Genomic DNA, 13064 nt, shown 5'->3' with positions numbered 1-13064 from the left:
CAACGTTCATAACAGACAATGGCGGATGGCTCTATAATGTCAATAACGCTTCAATTTAAATGCAAGTATACTTTGCTAAGTGTAATATATTTATATAGAGTGCTGCAGGAATGAGTCCTAAAACCCAGATATGAGTTAGCATTTTAGCAATTCCGGTTCCCTTGTCTGGAAGTCAGTGAGTTTTTAGTTAGATGCCTGGAATAAGGTCTGTGGTTAACACAAGCTAAAGAGATTTTAACATTTTGTTCTACGACATAAAATACATCATTAAATATCCCACTCGTAAATTTCGAAGCTTTTACGTGTCTTAAAAAAGGCGGTTGCTAACAAGTGGCTAAATGAGACTACAAAACGCCATCACACCGACTCGTCCGCCTTTACAGCCTCATTATTTATACTCGCGTTCATGCAACCGTGGTGTACTACGTTTATAGCTGAACGTTAACTGGTGATTGCATTCACGCTTCAAAAATCATAAAAGTGGTGGTCATTTATGGAGATTATCTTTCTGAACAAAATGTGTAAGTCATAAACATTTGTTCACCACAGAGCTTATTTTCTGCAATAATACAAAATCCAATGGAAAAAATCCCATTGGCGTATTGTCGAGGGAACCTTCTTCCTGGTTGGTCTACAAAAATACGTCATCCCTGGAGCACTCTATTTAAAGACTTTGATTCTCACAAACAGTCGTTTTGGTCACATGAGGTTGGTATGGGTTGCCATAGTTACATGTCTCCAACCGGCAAGGAGGATCTCAGGAAATAACGACGTAAATTACTGCTCAGTGTGTCCGAAAAGATATATATACTGTTTATTCACACTAACGTATGTTGAATGATAGTACACATATTGGGTTCATATACAGTGCACAGTATGCGATTTCGGACGAAGCCAGAATTTTGTTTTTGAGACTTTTGGTTCGAAAGTTACACGCCAAAATGTAAAGTTCATTGTTATAGTGCCACCATTTGGCCAAGTTGCACTACATTGGACACTGCACTCCCCTGGGTCCTGAGCAATACACCAACACCAATACACCCACCAAATGTGAAGTTGATTGGATGAGCGTTTTTTGAGATATGCGAATAACACTCAGAGGGACAGACAGACAGAGATTCCTTGCTTTAGATGTCTGTGTTTTGTACGTATGCATGCTCTAACATTATTATTAAAAGTAGCTGTATTGTGGTAGCAGCAGCTCTGGTGGTATTCAGTTTTATTCCTGCTCACGGACGCACAGTGTGACTGTTATTCCTCATATCCGTGTGTCTTACAGATTTTTCTTTTCCTTCATGTTTAACAGTCTGTGGCCCTGTTATCAGTCGTTGATGATCTGCCATGGTGACATCCTTTCTGATTCATCTGGTCACTGTGTGACAGCCTGTCTGCCTCGCTGTATTTAGTAGTATGTTCTCGTCACACCGATTCTGCGGCCTGTTTTTGACGATCTACGGCCTTGATACGTATATATATCACTTCCACTTCCTGTCTGCCACTGGCAGTCGGGCGTGATGCTGTCGTTTGCCTTACACGATCTATGGATCTGTGCCTTGTTATCTCCTTGTGATAGCCCCCGACGCTGACAGGCCCGGGCTAATTCTGTCTGGCCGTTACTCTGCTCCCTCTCTTTTGGGAGGGGTAATTAGTGACTCCTTCACAGCTCCCAGGTTATTTAGGGAGAGAGATACCCGAGGGGCTGCCACTTTTATTTACGTCCACTGTTTTCTTTCTCTTTCTTTTCTCCGGCTCTGAAGAGGGGGATCTTTGTCACAGCCGCGCCCCCACCGTCAACCCCTTTAAAAAACATGGTTATTAGGATTAATTATGATTAAAGTCACAGCTGACAGAGCCTTGAGGGGAAATATCAACCATACACACTCAGATATTTTAATGGATTTAGAAACAAACCACGGGATTCCTTCTCATTTTACTTTCTTATCACTGCAGTGTATACAGATGAGCTGCTTGGGATTCACACAGATAGTGCATGAAGGAGGACTGAATCCTGATCTACAGCGGCTAAAAAAACAATATATCTATAGCATGTGATTGATTCAAACTGTCCATTTGACCTTGCTGATTGTCTCCCTGGATAAAATCACGTTTTCACTCCTCCTATTTTTTCATTAGTATCCCATTTCACTCCGGCCGTCAGTCTTTCTACCCATTTCTTGTAAAAAGCACTCTACTTTAAACATTCACCCTGACAGATTGTACTCGGAGTTTCATCCACCAGTCGCAGGACCATTACCCTTACTCATTCTATGGGGTGTCATCCTCATCCTACCCTCTTTCTATCTTTCTTCAATCTCTCCTTTTTCTTTTTTTTCCACAACTGTCACTTGTATCTTTCCTCCTTCCTCCACCACCGCTGCCTCTTTTTTGTTCCAAATCTTCCCCTCCTCGACACCGTTCCTCCCTCACGGACCGCAAACTACCTTCGGATCAAAATTTACGCCGACAGTTTAATGAATCCGGCCCTTCTTAATGCTGCTTGGGCTCACTCCTGTGGCTGAGGCCAGCTCTTTCCCAACATGTGACATTTTCATGTTGAGCTTTATTGGCACACAAGAGATAAATCACCAGGCGGGAGGAAGAAGGTGTGCGGCGGCATAATGCCAGCGAGGGTCATAACTCTTTTCGGTTATTATTTAAGATTTACCACAGCCGCCTAGCTGCCTACCTCTCTGAGAAGGCTTTGCTGTGAGCATAGGCTTCTTCCCTGTGTGTGTGGTTTTATGACTGTGCATGCGCGTGTGTGTGATGATAATGCTAAGGTCACATCTGATCTCCCTGTGCTGAGCCGCGCCGACTCGGAGAAACATATCAGATGCATTCAAAACACAAGAAGCAAGAGTCTGGTTGCGCAGATCTAATAATATTCTTTGCGGGATGTTGAAAATTGCATCCGTGCCAATAACACACCTTTGGGTCTCGCTGTGCCGAGGAGGTGGAAGGTGCCGTGGATTGAATTGTTATGTAAAGGCATGTCAGATTGGATTGTCTAGGCACGCTTAAATTTGTCAGACAGGACTGAGTAAAGAGGAGGCACAGAGAGGAAGAGGAAGGAGAGGAGGTAGACATGCTTGGTTATATTTAGAGATGCTATGAGACACGTACCAAACTGAGAGGAGTAGGAATCTGAATAAGTAGGAGGGAGGAGAGGCAGACAGGCGGAGGTAGGGGGAGCAGGAGGGAACAACCCCTGGCAGCAGAGGAAATGTCATGGTTAGGGTTCAGTGAAGTGGTAAATCAGGAGCATCAGCGTGTCAGGGCATTTAAGGGGGAACTGGAGAGGAACTAAGAAAAGCTATATGATCAGTTATTGGCCCTGTGAGCAAAAGGAAGGGTAAGAGTTATACCTGTGCTCTGTCAGAGGGATTTAAAACACAGTCCGCTCACGGAACAGATGTAAAAGTGCAGGAGCCTTTGTGGTGTTTGCAATCATGTCCAAAGAGATCTCAAATTCAGGAACAACTCCTTGAGAGTTGCCCGTAGATGAATATTTTTGTTAGGTAAGCGTTGTGTGCAGCACAGCTGCTCGAACGGGGAAATGTTCCGTTTTATTTGACACAATAAAACCAGCAAGCACATTAAAAAATGCAGATGCAAGCGCCATAAAGGACTTTGTGGGCAACAAAGATTTGTATGTAAACTGATCCACATGCATTCATAAGCAATGCCAAAGCAGAAGTCAACCACAACCTAGCTTAAAAAAAACAATCTTTCATAGCTGATACCCAGAGCTGGAAACAGTGTTACTGATGCAGCCGCCTCTGACTGATGAAATCTTAAGCCTGATCATGCTTAACAGCAAATTAAATTACACAAACAAACACAAATTAAATTACGATTCTTAATTCATTATATACCCGAGGCAACACAGTGAACACCAGCATTGTTATTCATGTCAGACTTTGTGTAATACCGTAGCAGCAAGATGTAAATGCTGGTTTGTTTGTTCATGACAGTGCACTGGCATTCAGCTTGGCCCGTTACAGTCAGCCGTCACAGCGAGCCATATTTCACCAATCACTCGCTGCAGTGCAACTATTAAATAATCTGGATCTACTAACAGAAAGCTTAGAAGGAGTTTTTTTTTTTTCCTTCATCGAAAGTTATCGCACGTGGTAATCACCACGTCTGAGTGTTGAAGCAAACATTGAGGTGCCAAAAGGTGCTCTTGAGAGATGATGCCAGACATAGTTACTGTTGCTACTAGCTGGTCAACACTGTGAAGCCTTAAGCAACTAAAGAGACAGATATTTCCCTCGGAAGTTGGTGGAGACCAAAACAGAGCTAAAAGAGAACAAATGTTGGACTTACATTCATCAGATGGCCACAAACATGACTCTAAATGAATGATAATGTTGTGACTGTAACAGCTGGATATGTAAATAAGCCACTATTTGCTAGTACGTTCGCCAAATTAACTTAAAAGTTAATGATATGTTTATGATATGTCAGCGTTGTTTTGACAGCTAGTTTCTGCTGCTCCCAAAAAAATCAGTTATTGCAGATTTAAGAACAATAACAGAGCTGCTTCTCATGGCCGATACCGATCCAATAACAGATCATTTCCAGGGCTGTCAATCGATTCAAATATTTAATCGCAAATTAATTTATTATTGGAAATCAATTAACACAAAACAATGACAAATATTGTATCATAAAGTGGGCCTGTCTGTACAGGGGAGACTTGTGGGTACCCATAGAACCCATTTTCATTCACATATCTTGAGGTCAGAGGTCAAGGGTCCCCTTTGAAAATGGCCATGACAGTTTTTTTCTCGCAAACATGTAGCGCAAGTTTGGAGCGTTATTTAAACTCCTTCGCAACGAGCTAGTATGACATGGTTGGTACCGATGGATTCTAAAACTGAGCACACTACAACCTCTGAAATATCGATTGAGTTAATGCGTTAAAGAAATAAGTGGCGATAAGAGTGAATTCGCTTTAACGGGTAATTATCGTGTTAACTTTGACAGCCCTAATAATTTCAAATTTTTGAATTTTAAAAAGAAGTTCATAACCTGTAGTTTATTATGCACACCTGAGGGTAAGAAAGACTAAGATGTAGTGAGCAAAGATGGATGATTTAATATTACGTAGCTCTGACCTAACCAAATCGAAGTGATATCAACAAAAACAAAGAACAGTTTGGACTCTTCAAATTTATTTTATCTAGTAAAGTTCATCAAAAAAACTTGTGTTGCAATCGTGTTTGTGATGCATAGGTTTTACGGCGGATGACGCAACCACCCCATTCACAGCGCCTACATGTTCTGGTGGTGGGAGGAAACCGGAGAACCCGGAGAACCCGGAGGAAACGAACACAGGGAGAATGCACTCCACGCAGAAAAGTCCTGTCTGGACCGGGAATCGAACGCCCGGCCTTCTTAGGTCTTATTCTGCCCAACTTTACTAGTAGGGATGTGAAAACTTTGATGCTCAGTATCTCAGGACTCAACGAGACACTCTCCCTAACTTTGTCTGTATTTTGTAGGTTTGCGTCATTTCAATACTCTGCTGTAATGCTCTTCATTCATGTAACAGCGCAGGATGCAAATATTTCAAGGTTAAACATCACAAATAAAAACAAATGTCAGCTTGCAAAGTCACCGGCCAGCTCATCACTTAGGAGGACAGCGCCGCCACCCTACTTGTTCCAGTTTCTTTGAAGGGTGGCCGGATTACTTCTAACTTTTAGAGTGCAAGTGCCAGAAATGATTTGTTCCATCTGTCCTCTTTTGACCAAAATCCTCTGCCTAATATGAAATCCCTATATGTAGGCCAATGGATTGTGATAAGCATACTTAGCCAACTGTGAGCAAATGTGAGGATGTTTGAGGTATCTGTGAAAGAAAGCCACGAGCAAACATTGTTGTCTTTCTTGCACGTGTTCTGCAGCCTAATTGTTGTTTTCTCTGGCTGGTTAGTTCTTTGTCTCTGCCACGGGATTCAGAGAGGTTAAATCTTCTAAAGGTCTCTGTATGAAAAATCAGCAGCCAAACAGAACAAGTGGCTTGACTGACGTGTCCGGTGCACAGCTGCACGCTACATGTAGGTACATACAGCGCACTCCGCTCCCTGGGGGTTACTCTCTGCTGGGCTGTCGTGCTGCAGTGTCCCTGTCCAAACTAATGTCCCAAGAGTACATCATAGTGCGTTACCTATAAAGCCAAGCTGCTGTCAGTCCAACGGAAACACCTGGCCAGCAGACAGATGGATTCACGTGGGGAAAGTAAAAGACAGTAAAAGTTTAAGAGAGGGGTACATTAACTTCTCTTGGGTAAAGAGAGAGAAAATTAAGTGGTATAGAGACAGAAGACAGATTTATAAGCAACGTGAGAAAAGGATTAAATGGTAGACAGGAGAGTGGAAGCTGGGAGATGGAGATAGCTGACCCCTTAAAACACACTGATGAGATCAGATAAAAGGGAAATACAGTGTATAGTGTAGAGCAGAGGGAGTGAGAAAGACAAGAGCAAAGAGTTGTGCGACGACAGACAGGATTAACAGCACAGCATTTCCTCACACGGCGAATGTGTGTGTGTGTGTGTGTGTGCACCTGTGCGTGGTGATGAGTGCATGCATGTATGAGAGAGTGCATGTGCAATTACATTTGTATTATGCGTGTCAATGACAAGACTGCTGTGAGATAAGTTAATCGAGAAGGATGTAAATGCATAATGTAAAAGCACATTAGTGTTATTGAAATGCATTAAAAATGTCACGCATTACTTGAAAATTAGCATGCATTGGACTTTGCTTAGATACACACACGCACACAGGAGATCCATACAAATGGAATTCCCTCGCTCAGTGCCTCCTCCTCCTCCTCCTCCTCCTCATCAAACTTTCTGCGTATACCCCCCCCCCTATACACACACACACACACACACACACAGTCCTGCTCATGACAAATATGCAATGAAAGCACGCTGCTGGAATCTGCAAAGCTACATCACTGACAGACCAATCTAAGCTCCTCACTCTTTAAAGCTCCTCATAAAGCTGCACAATCTCAGAAAATAACTCCCACACCTGCAGTAAAGCAAATCCCAGCATCCAAACACACACACATCCCATTTCACACACACACACAAACACACACACGCTATGAACACACCCCCATTGTCAGAATAAATACGTGCACGTACACACACACACACACACACCTGCCGAACACATCAACAAAATGTACGCACGCACGTGTGTGCACGCGTGCGAGGACGTACACAGCAGCATGTTAAAAAAACAGCCAGAAGTCAAAAAGATGCAAACTGCACAAAATCCAAACAGACACTTGTTTGTGGTGTTTTTAAAATCTGTCCTCAGCTCTGATCTTCCTCACTTGCTTATCTCTATGGTGATGCTGAGAGAAGGCTGATGGGGGAGATTGCTGTACTATCTTCCATCAGGACACAGAACTGAGTCACACATACCACATCTCTCTCTTCCTGTCTCCCCTCTTGTGTTCTCCCACAAAACGCTTCGCTCCTCTTCTCCGCTATTCCTTCACGTCTCTTCAGCCCATTCTTCCATCCCTCTGGCGTTCATGTTTGCTCTTATTCCCACCTCTCTGTCACTGCCGCTCGGTGAGCTTCACACCGTTTCCTCTCCTCTGTGTAGAGTCCATCTGGCTCCTCTCTCTCTCGTCTCCCTCTCCTCCTCACCTCGCCTCTTTCTCCTTCCCTCTCTGCTTATTCTATCTCACTCTCCTCTTCTTCTGTGGATTCATGCCTTTCACGTGGGAACCTTTTTATCCATCCCTCGGAGCTCTGGGCTCCGCTGTGCCTACCTAGCTGTCTGAGCTGTGCCTGTGCTGTGAGTGGAAGTGAACGGACAGGAGGGGGAGCAAGAAGACAAGAGTGAGCAAACAGGCAGTTATCCTCTCTGATGCTCCTCTCAGTTCCCCCTGTCTTGCTCCTTTTTCCTCTCTCCCCCTTTCTCTCTGCGTCTCTCCATCATGACCTCCTCTCCGTGTCGCCATGCAAGCCCCTGTATATGCAAAGGGAGGGGAGGGAGAGTAGGAGGCAGTCGGAGGTGGAGCTAGTGACTCGGTCTAATTAAAAAGCAGAGTATGTACAGCTGCAGAGAGCAAAGAGGGAGACAGCGAGGGGAGGAGAGGGGAGGAGAGAGGGGAGCAAAGTGATCCAGGGGGCGGAACCGAGGGACAGGGAGGGAAGAAGCAGTCAGTAGGGGGTGGAAATGAGGGGCACGGGGTGGTTAAGGAGGGGGCGATGGCAGAGAGCAGCTAGTAGTGTGAGGTGGGGAAAAGGAAAGAGCCGACAGGACACCAAGGTCAGCTGGAGAGGAATGCAGAAAGGTCACGCATAGAGAGAAGGGGGGAGAGAAGGAGGGAGAAGGAGATAGGAACAGACAGGTAGAATTATTCTACAGATATCTCCCATATGAGCGGGGGCAGAGGCGGGGAACCGTGACCAGCAGGATAATAGAGACACATGGACAATGGCCCTCTGAAGCAGAGGCAGATCCACAGTCGTCGAAGGTTAAACCGCTTCAGTGTTTTCAGGCCTTTGCTAAATTAACATGTGCTGTGCATGCAAATTAAAAGGGTAAAACACCATCTGTATTCAATGAATCGCATATTTTTGCTTCTTCCGTCGGAAGTTCTGAGCATGTTTCTTTGTGTTCAGTCTTCACGAGTACAACAAATTGATTTTTCTTCTTATTGTTCAACATCGACCCCATCATCATCAGTGCGCTTGGCTGTTGTCACCTGAGGCTGGTTAGTAGAAACCGCTCTATACGGTGGAGATGGAGAGATAAAGTCTACACCTACATGCCTCAAGGGCTGAGGCATCTCATCCCATTTTATCAGTTCTGATCACTTATCTTGTCCCATCTCCTCTCTCTATCAGGCTCACATTAACATCCTAGTGAATCTTGTTTTTACATCTCTCAGATGTTCTACTTTTAGACCTCATTTCTGGGAATCGTCATTTGAACGGATTTCAGATGCAATTTCATGGAAAGAGCACAATTACTCCCACGGAATTTACAGTAATAGGAGTAAAATGGACATGATGCATAATGGGATATACTTATGGAATACATGGAGCATACATATGAATATAAAGTCATTAAAATATCCCATAACCAGTACACACACACCTATCCAGGAACACAGCGATTGAAATAAATCTTGTTATGATGAGAAAAGTTAGTTTTTATGAGATGTGCTAATTGCAGCCGATTAGATAGGCGTTATCAGTCGCTATGAGCACCATAAATGTGGGTCAATAGGGGCCTACTACACCCACTAGCGACCTCCAGCGACCGTAGTAATTATGACAGGAGCAGAGGCAGAAGTCATAATTAGTGCTATAGTATAGACATTGTGAAACTCCATATAGGGTGGAGGTAAGCGATGATGGATGGGACACAAAACACCAGAGTTCACATCCCGTGTGAAACCAACAATGTGTAGTTGATATTGTGTTCGTAGTTATGTTAATCCAAAACAATGTTTATCCCTAAACTGATCAAACTTTTTTTTTTGCCTAAACCTAAAGAAGTTGTAGTTTGTTGCCTAAACCGAAAGAGCTGAAGTTGAACCCATTTTCATTCACATATCTTGAAGTCAGAGGCCAAGGGATCCCTTTGAAAATGGCCATGACAGTTTTTAAAACTGAGCCTACTAATACCTTAAAAATTGCAAGTTGCGTTAATGCGTTAAAGAAATTAGTGTTGTTAAAATGAATTTGCGTTAACGCGTTATTATCGTGTTAACTTTGACAGCCCTCATTTTTTGTCATGTCATGGCTCAACAATAAAGGCTGTTACATACAGCGGCTATTTTTTGTCACGAGTACTTTCACAGAGAACGCAAATATTATGAAGCGAAAAACCAATGTAATTTTTTAGGAAGTCTATTTCTTGAAATTTCTCAATGCAAATAAAGGCATTAACCAATCACGTTGTGCGGAACCGGTTAAGTTGCGCCTATATTTATGAAACAACAACACGGTGGCTTCGTAGTCCAAACCAGGACAGCAAACTTTATTACTCCTTTCAACCTCGACAAAGGCAGCGAAGACTAAATCCACTACTACCGTTCTTTCCTTTCACAATAAAAGCCCTAGACATATATAATAGATATTTGCAGGCCAATATTTCGCATTTTCGTGTCTTTTATTCAACATGCCCTCGGTGTGTAAAGGCCTTAAGGATTGCCCGCTTGCCTGGGGCAAGTAAAATGCTATATCGGGCAAGTAAATCTAGTAACTCACTTGCCTGATAAAAAGACCTGTTGTTTTATCCAGCGACTCCTGGTCTTTTTATCAGCCGGGAAGAGAAAGAACGAGCGAGACCCGTTGCTGGTGTGAGTACATCCCAGTAGGAAACACACAGGCATCGTGGCTTCAGACTGACTGATTGATTGATGCAGATCTAAAGCAGGATTACTTTGATAAATAAAACATTAATGTAAAACATGGACTAATATGAAAACTAATATCTGTTGTGCCAACGTATCCAGATAACTGAGGAACAGGCCCCAGGATCTGCACCTGCAGCTGGGTTGAAGCAGAGTGACGCACTGGCTGAAGGGGTGTTCAGGGTCGTGAGCCGCACCGAGAGCTCCGCTTCGCACGGCTGCAGCTACTTTGACGTCTATGACGAGTTGAAAGCCGAGTGATGTTTGTGGCTGTTGGAGACTGTCAGCGTGGCGAAGCAGCAGATGGAGGATAATGAAAGGAGGACAGACTCTATGAGGCTCCTGAACAGGCGGAGCAGTCTATCGGCTGCAGAGAGGACCTTGAGTTTACAGACGACAAAGAGCTTCTGCTGGCAAGGTTTATAGGTGGTGTTTAGTTTATCATCCATTATATTTTGACGACGTTTGAAGCTCTCCTCCATCTTAGCTGTCCCGCTGGTGATTATAGTGGAGTTGTGAGAGGGTCAAGGCATCTTTGAAGAGCTAAAAAACTGTTCTTTATAGTTGAAGAGACTTTCAGGCACAGACACAGAAGCTGTCTGCATGTATGCTTTGTGAGATGAAACAAAAATGACAATGCTAATAGGCCACAATAGACAAAAATTACTTACTGCTGCATATTGTTGCCATCTAGTAAAAAAAAACATGCATTTCCAAATTTGAATTGTGATTTGTTTTAGATAAACTGAAGGGTCAAGTGTTCCTTTATGGGTTGAGTACCGTTCCTACTTCTCAGGCTAAATAAGACCCAATGGATTATCTGAAAAATGCATTGTTAAAAAATGCGTACAGATGTTCATGGTCCCAAAAAGATGAAACCTTATACTTTAGTGATCCTTTGACTTTTCATCTAGCGCCATCATCAGGTCAGAATTTTAATTTGTCCAATACTTTGATTTTTAACCAAATAAAGCGCTTTGTCGTCTGTCAAACTAATGACATTCGCATCAGCCTAGGCTGGACTTTGTGTTTAGTGCTAATGTCAGCATGCTAACATGCTAAACTAAGATGGTGACCATGGTAACCTATACCTAAATTACTAACTAACTAAATTCTAAGTAACTGAATTACACCTGTAGCCTATAGCATCATCATGTTAGCATAGTGGTGTTAGCATTTTGCTCAAAGCACAGTGGCACATCTCTTTTCCTAACCACTTTTCCTTGACCTCATGATGTTTTCCATCAAGGTCAAGGAAAGATGTGACGGGGAAGTCATAAGGAAAAGACAACCATGGTGCTAAGAGAATCTGACTGAACTTACACTGGGCTATATGTAATTATGCGATGGTGAATGTTATTGACATGCGTCACTCTAAATGTTGCTGCCGCAAGGAATTGTGGGGCGGCATTATCTCCTTTCCTTTCGTAAAGGATGGTCCAGTGTACCCACGGATGTACTATAAGAACTGTAAGAATTGCTCGCCAGGCGCATACGCCAAAAAAGTTTTCTAGCTTCCGGGTTTACTTCTGTGGTTTACTTCTTCACTGAATATGCGCAGTAGTGTTTCTCCCGCTGGCCCCGCCCGTGAGCTCCCGTTCCGCCTATAGACTTTACATTGTGATGACATCACAGTTTTTTAAAATGCTTTTCTCGGCTCGAGGAAAGTTTTACATATGTAAAACCTCCATGGATCAAAAATCCATAATAGAAGGAGTCATAATCGAAAGTGTTTGCAGTTCGAGGTGTCCTGTCAACAGTTTTACAGGCGTTTCTTTTCCAATGGTGGTCTATGGGGAAAATGCTTTTTGGGCCGCAGGAGGATTTTTCATTGCAATACCGCGAGCGGCCATTGGAAAAAATTGGAAGCAAGGCTGAGCAGCGGCACCGTATCCAGGTCTTATTATACATCCATGAGTGTATGCTAAAGGAGATAAGAAAGGAAGCATTGAAGCATCTTTCATTAGCATTCAGAGAATTCAACCAGCTCATATCATGGCTGCCACTCAAGCCCCTTTCCCACTGGACTTAAGACCCACTTTCATTCCCAGTACATATAACTCTGCAGTAGTCATGGGTATTTATCGGCTCCAGCTCCGATCGGCAGTGATGGAAACATGACACCCGGGTGGACATGCTAATTTTCGCCCCTTTTCTGGTGCTATGCTCTGTGACGCACGTTGAACTGAATATATAATAAATCAAATCAACAGGGATTTGGACAATTATTATAACTGATTCACATACAAAACATACAGTTAATATGCTCTCCTCGAAGCCACCAGACTCCAGTCAGACAGTAATTTCACTGCTGATCATCGAAACACACTTCATTCAAACTCGACAGAAACAAAATAAAACTCCTCAAAACCGTCACCACTGTTCGAACAATCACCAACTCTGGTTTGAGAGTTTGAAAGAGAGACTGAATAAGTAACAAAAAGCAGTAACCACTGTAACATTTTCACTATTTACTAACCCTAGGACCGTTAGCAGGGTTAATAAACGGTGCCACCGGTGCATCCATGAGGTTGAACGTGACACACCAGAGAAAAAGAAACAGAAAAGCCAGAGCAACGACACCATATTTGCAATGGGAACGGAGTCTATCGCCTATGTTTAGTGGGGTTTCCTGTGTTAAAAAAAACTGCATAT

The 13064-nt window shown here is 43.3% G+C and overlaps 1 protein-coding gene across 9 annotated transcripts in view; it reads right to left on the bottom strand.

Moving 5' to 3' along the window:
* The window catches only part of LOC141756943 (uncharacterized), a 64191-nt gene that overhangs the window by 39236 nt on the left and 11891 nt on the right, over window positions 1-13064 (bottom strand). For 3 of the 9 annotated variants that reach the window (XM_074617012.1, XM_074617011.1, XM_074617013.1), the window contains exon 1: window positions 7453-8024. The exons of 1 other annotated variant lie outside the window; for it this stretch is intronic. The gene's annotated coding sequence lies outside the window, so the exon portion shown is untranslated. Of the gene's footprint in view, window positions 1-6177; window positions 6215-7361; window positions 8026-13064 lie in introns of those variants that run through there. 5 more of the 9 variants (XM_074617005.1, XM_074617010.1, XM_074617008.1 and 2 more) reach the window with 4 other exon arrangements.

The sequence above is a fragment of the Sebastes fasciatus genome, chromosome 19, assembly GCF_043250625.1.
Source record: "Sebastes fasciatus isolate fSebFas1 chromosome 19, fSebFas1.pri, whole genome shotgun sequence".
Lineage (NCBI taxonomy): Eukaryota > Metazoa > Chordata > Actinopteri > Perciformes > Sebastidae > Sebastes > Sebastes fasciatus.
Note: the sequence above shows the minus strand (reverse complement) of the source record. Positions and strands in the feature narration are given on the sequence as shown.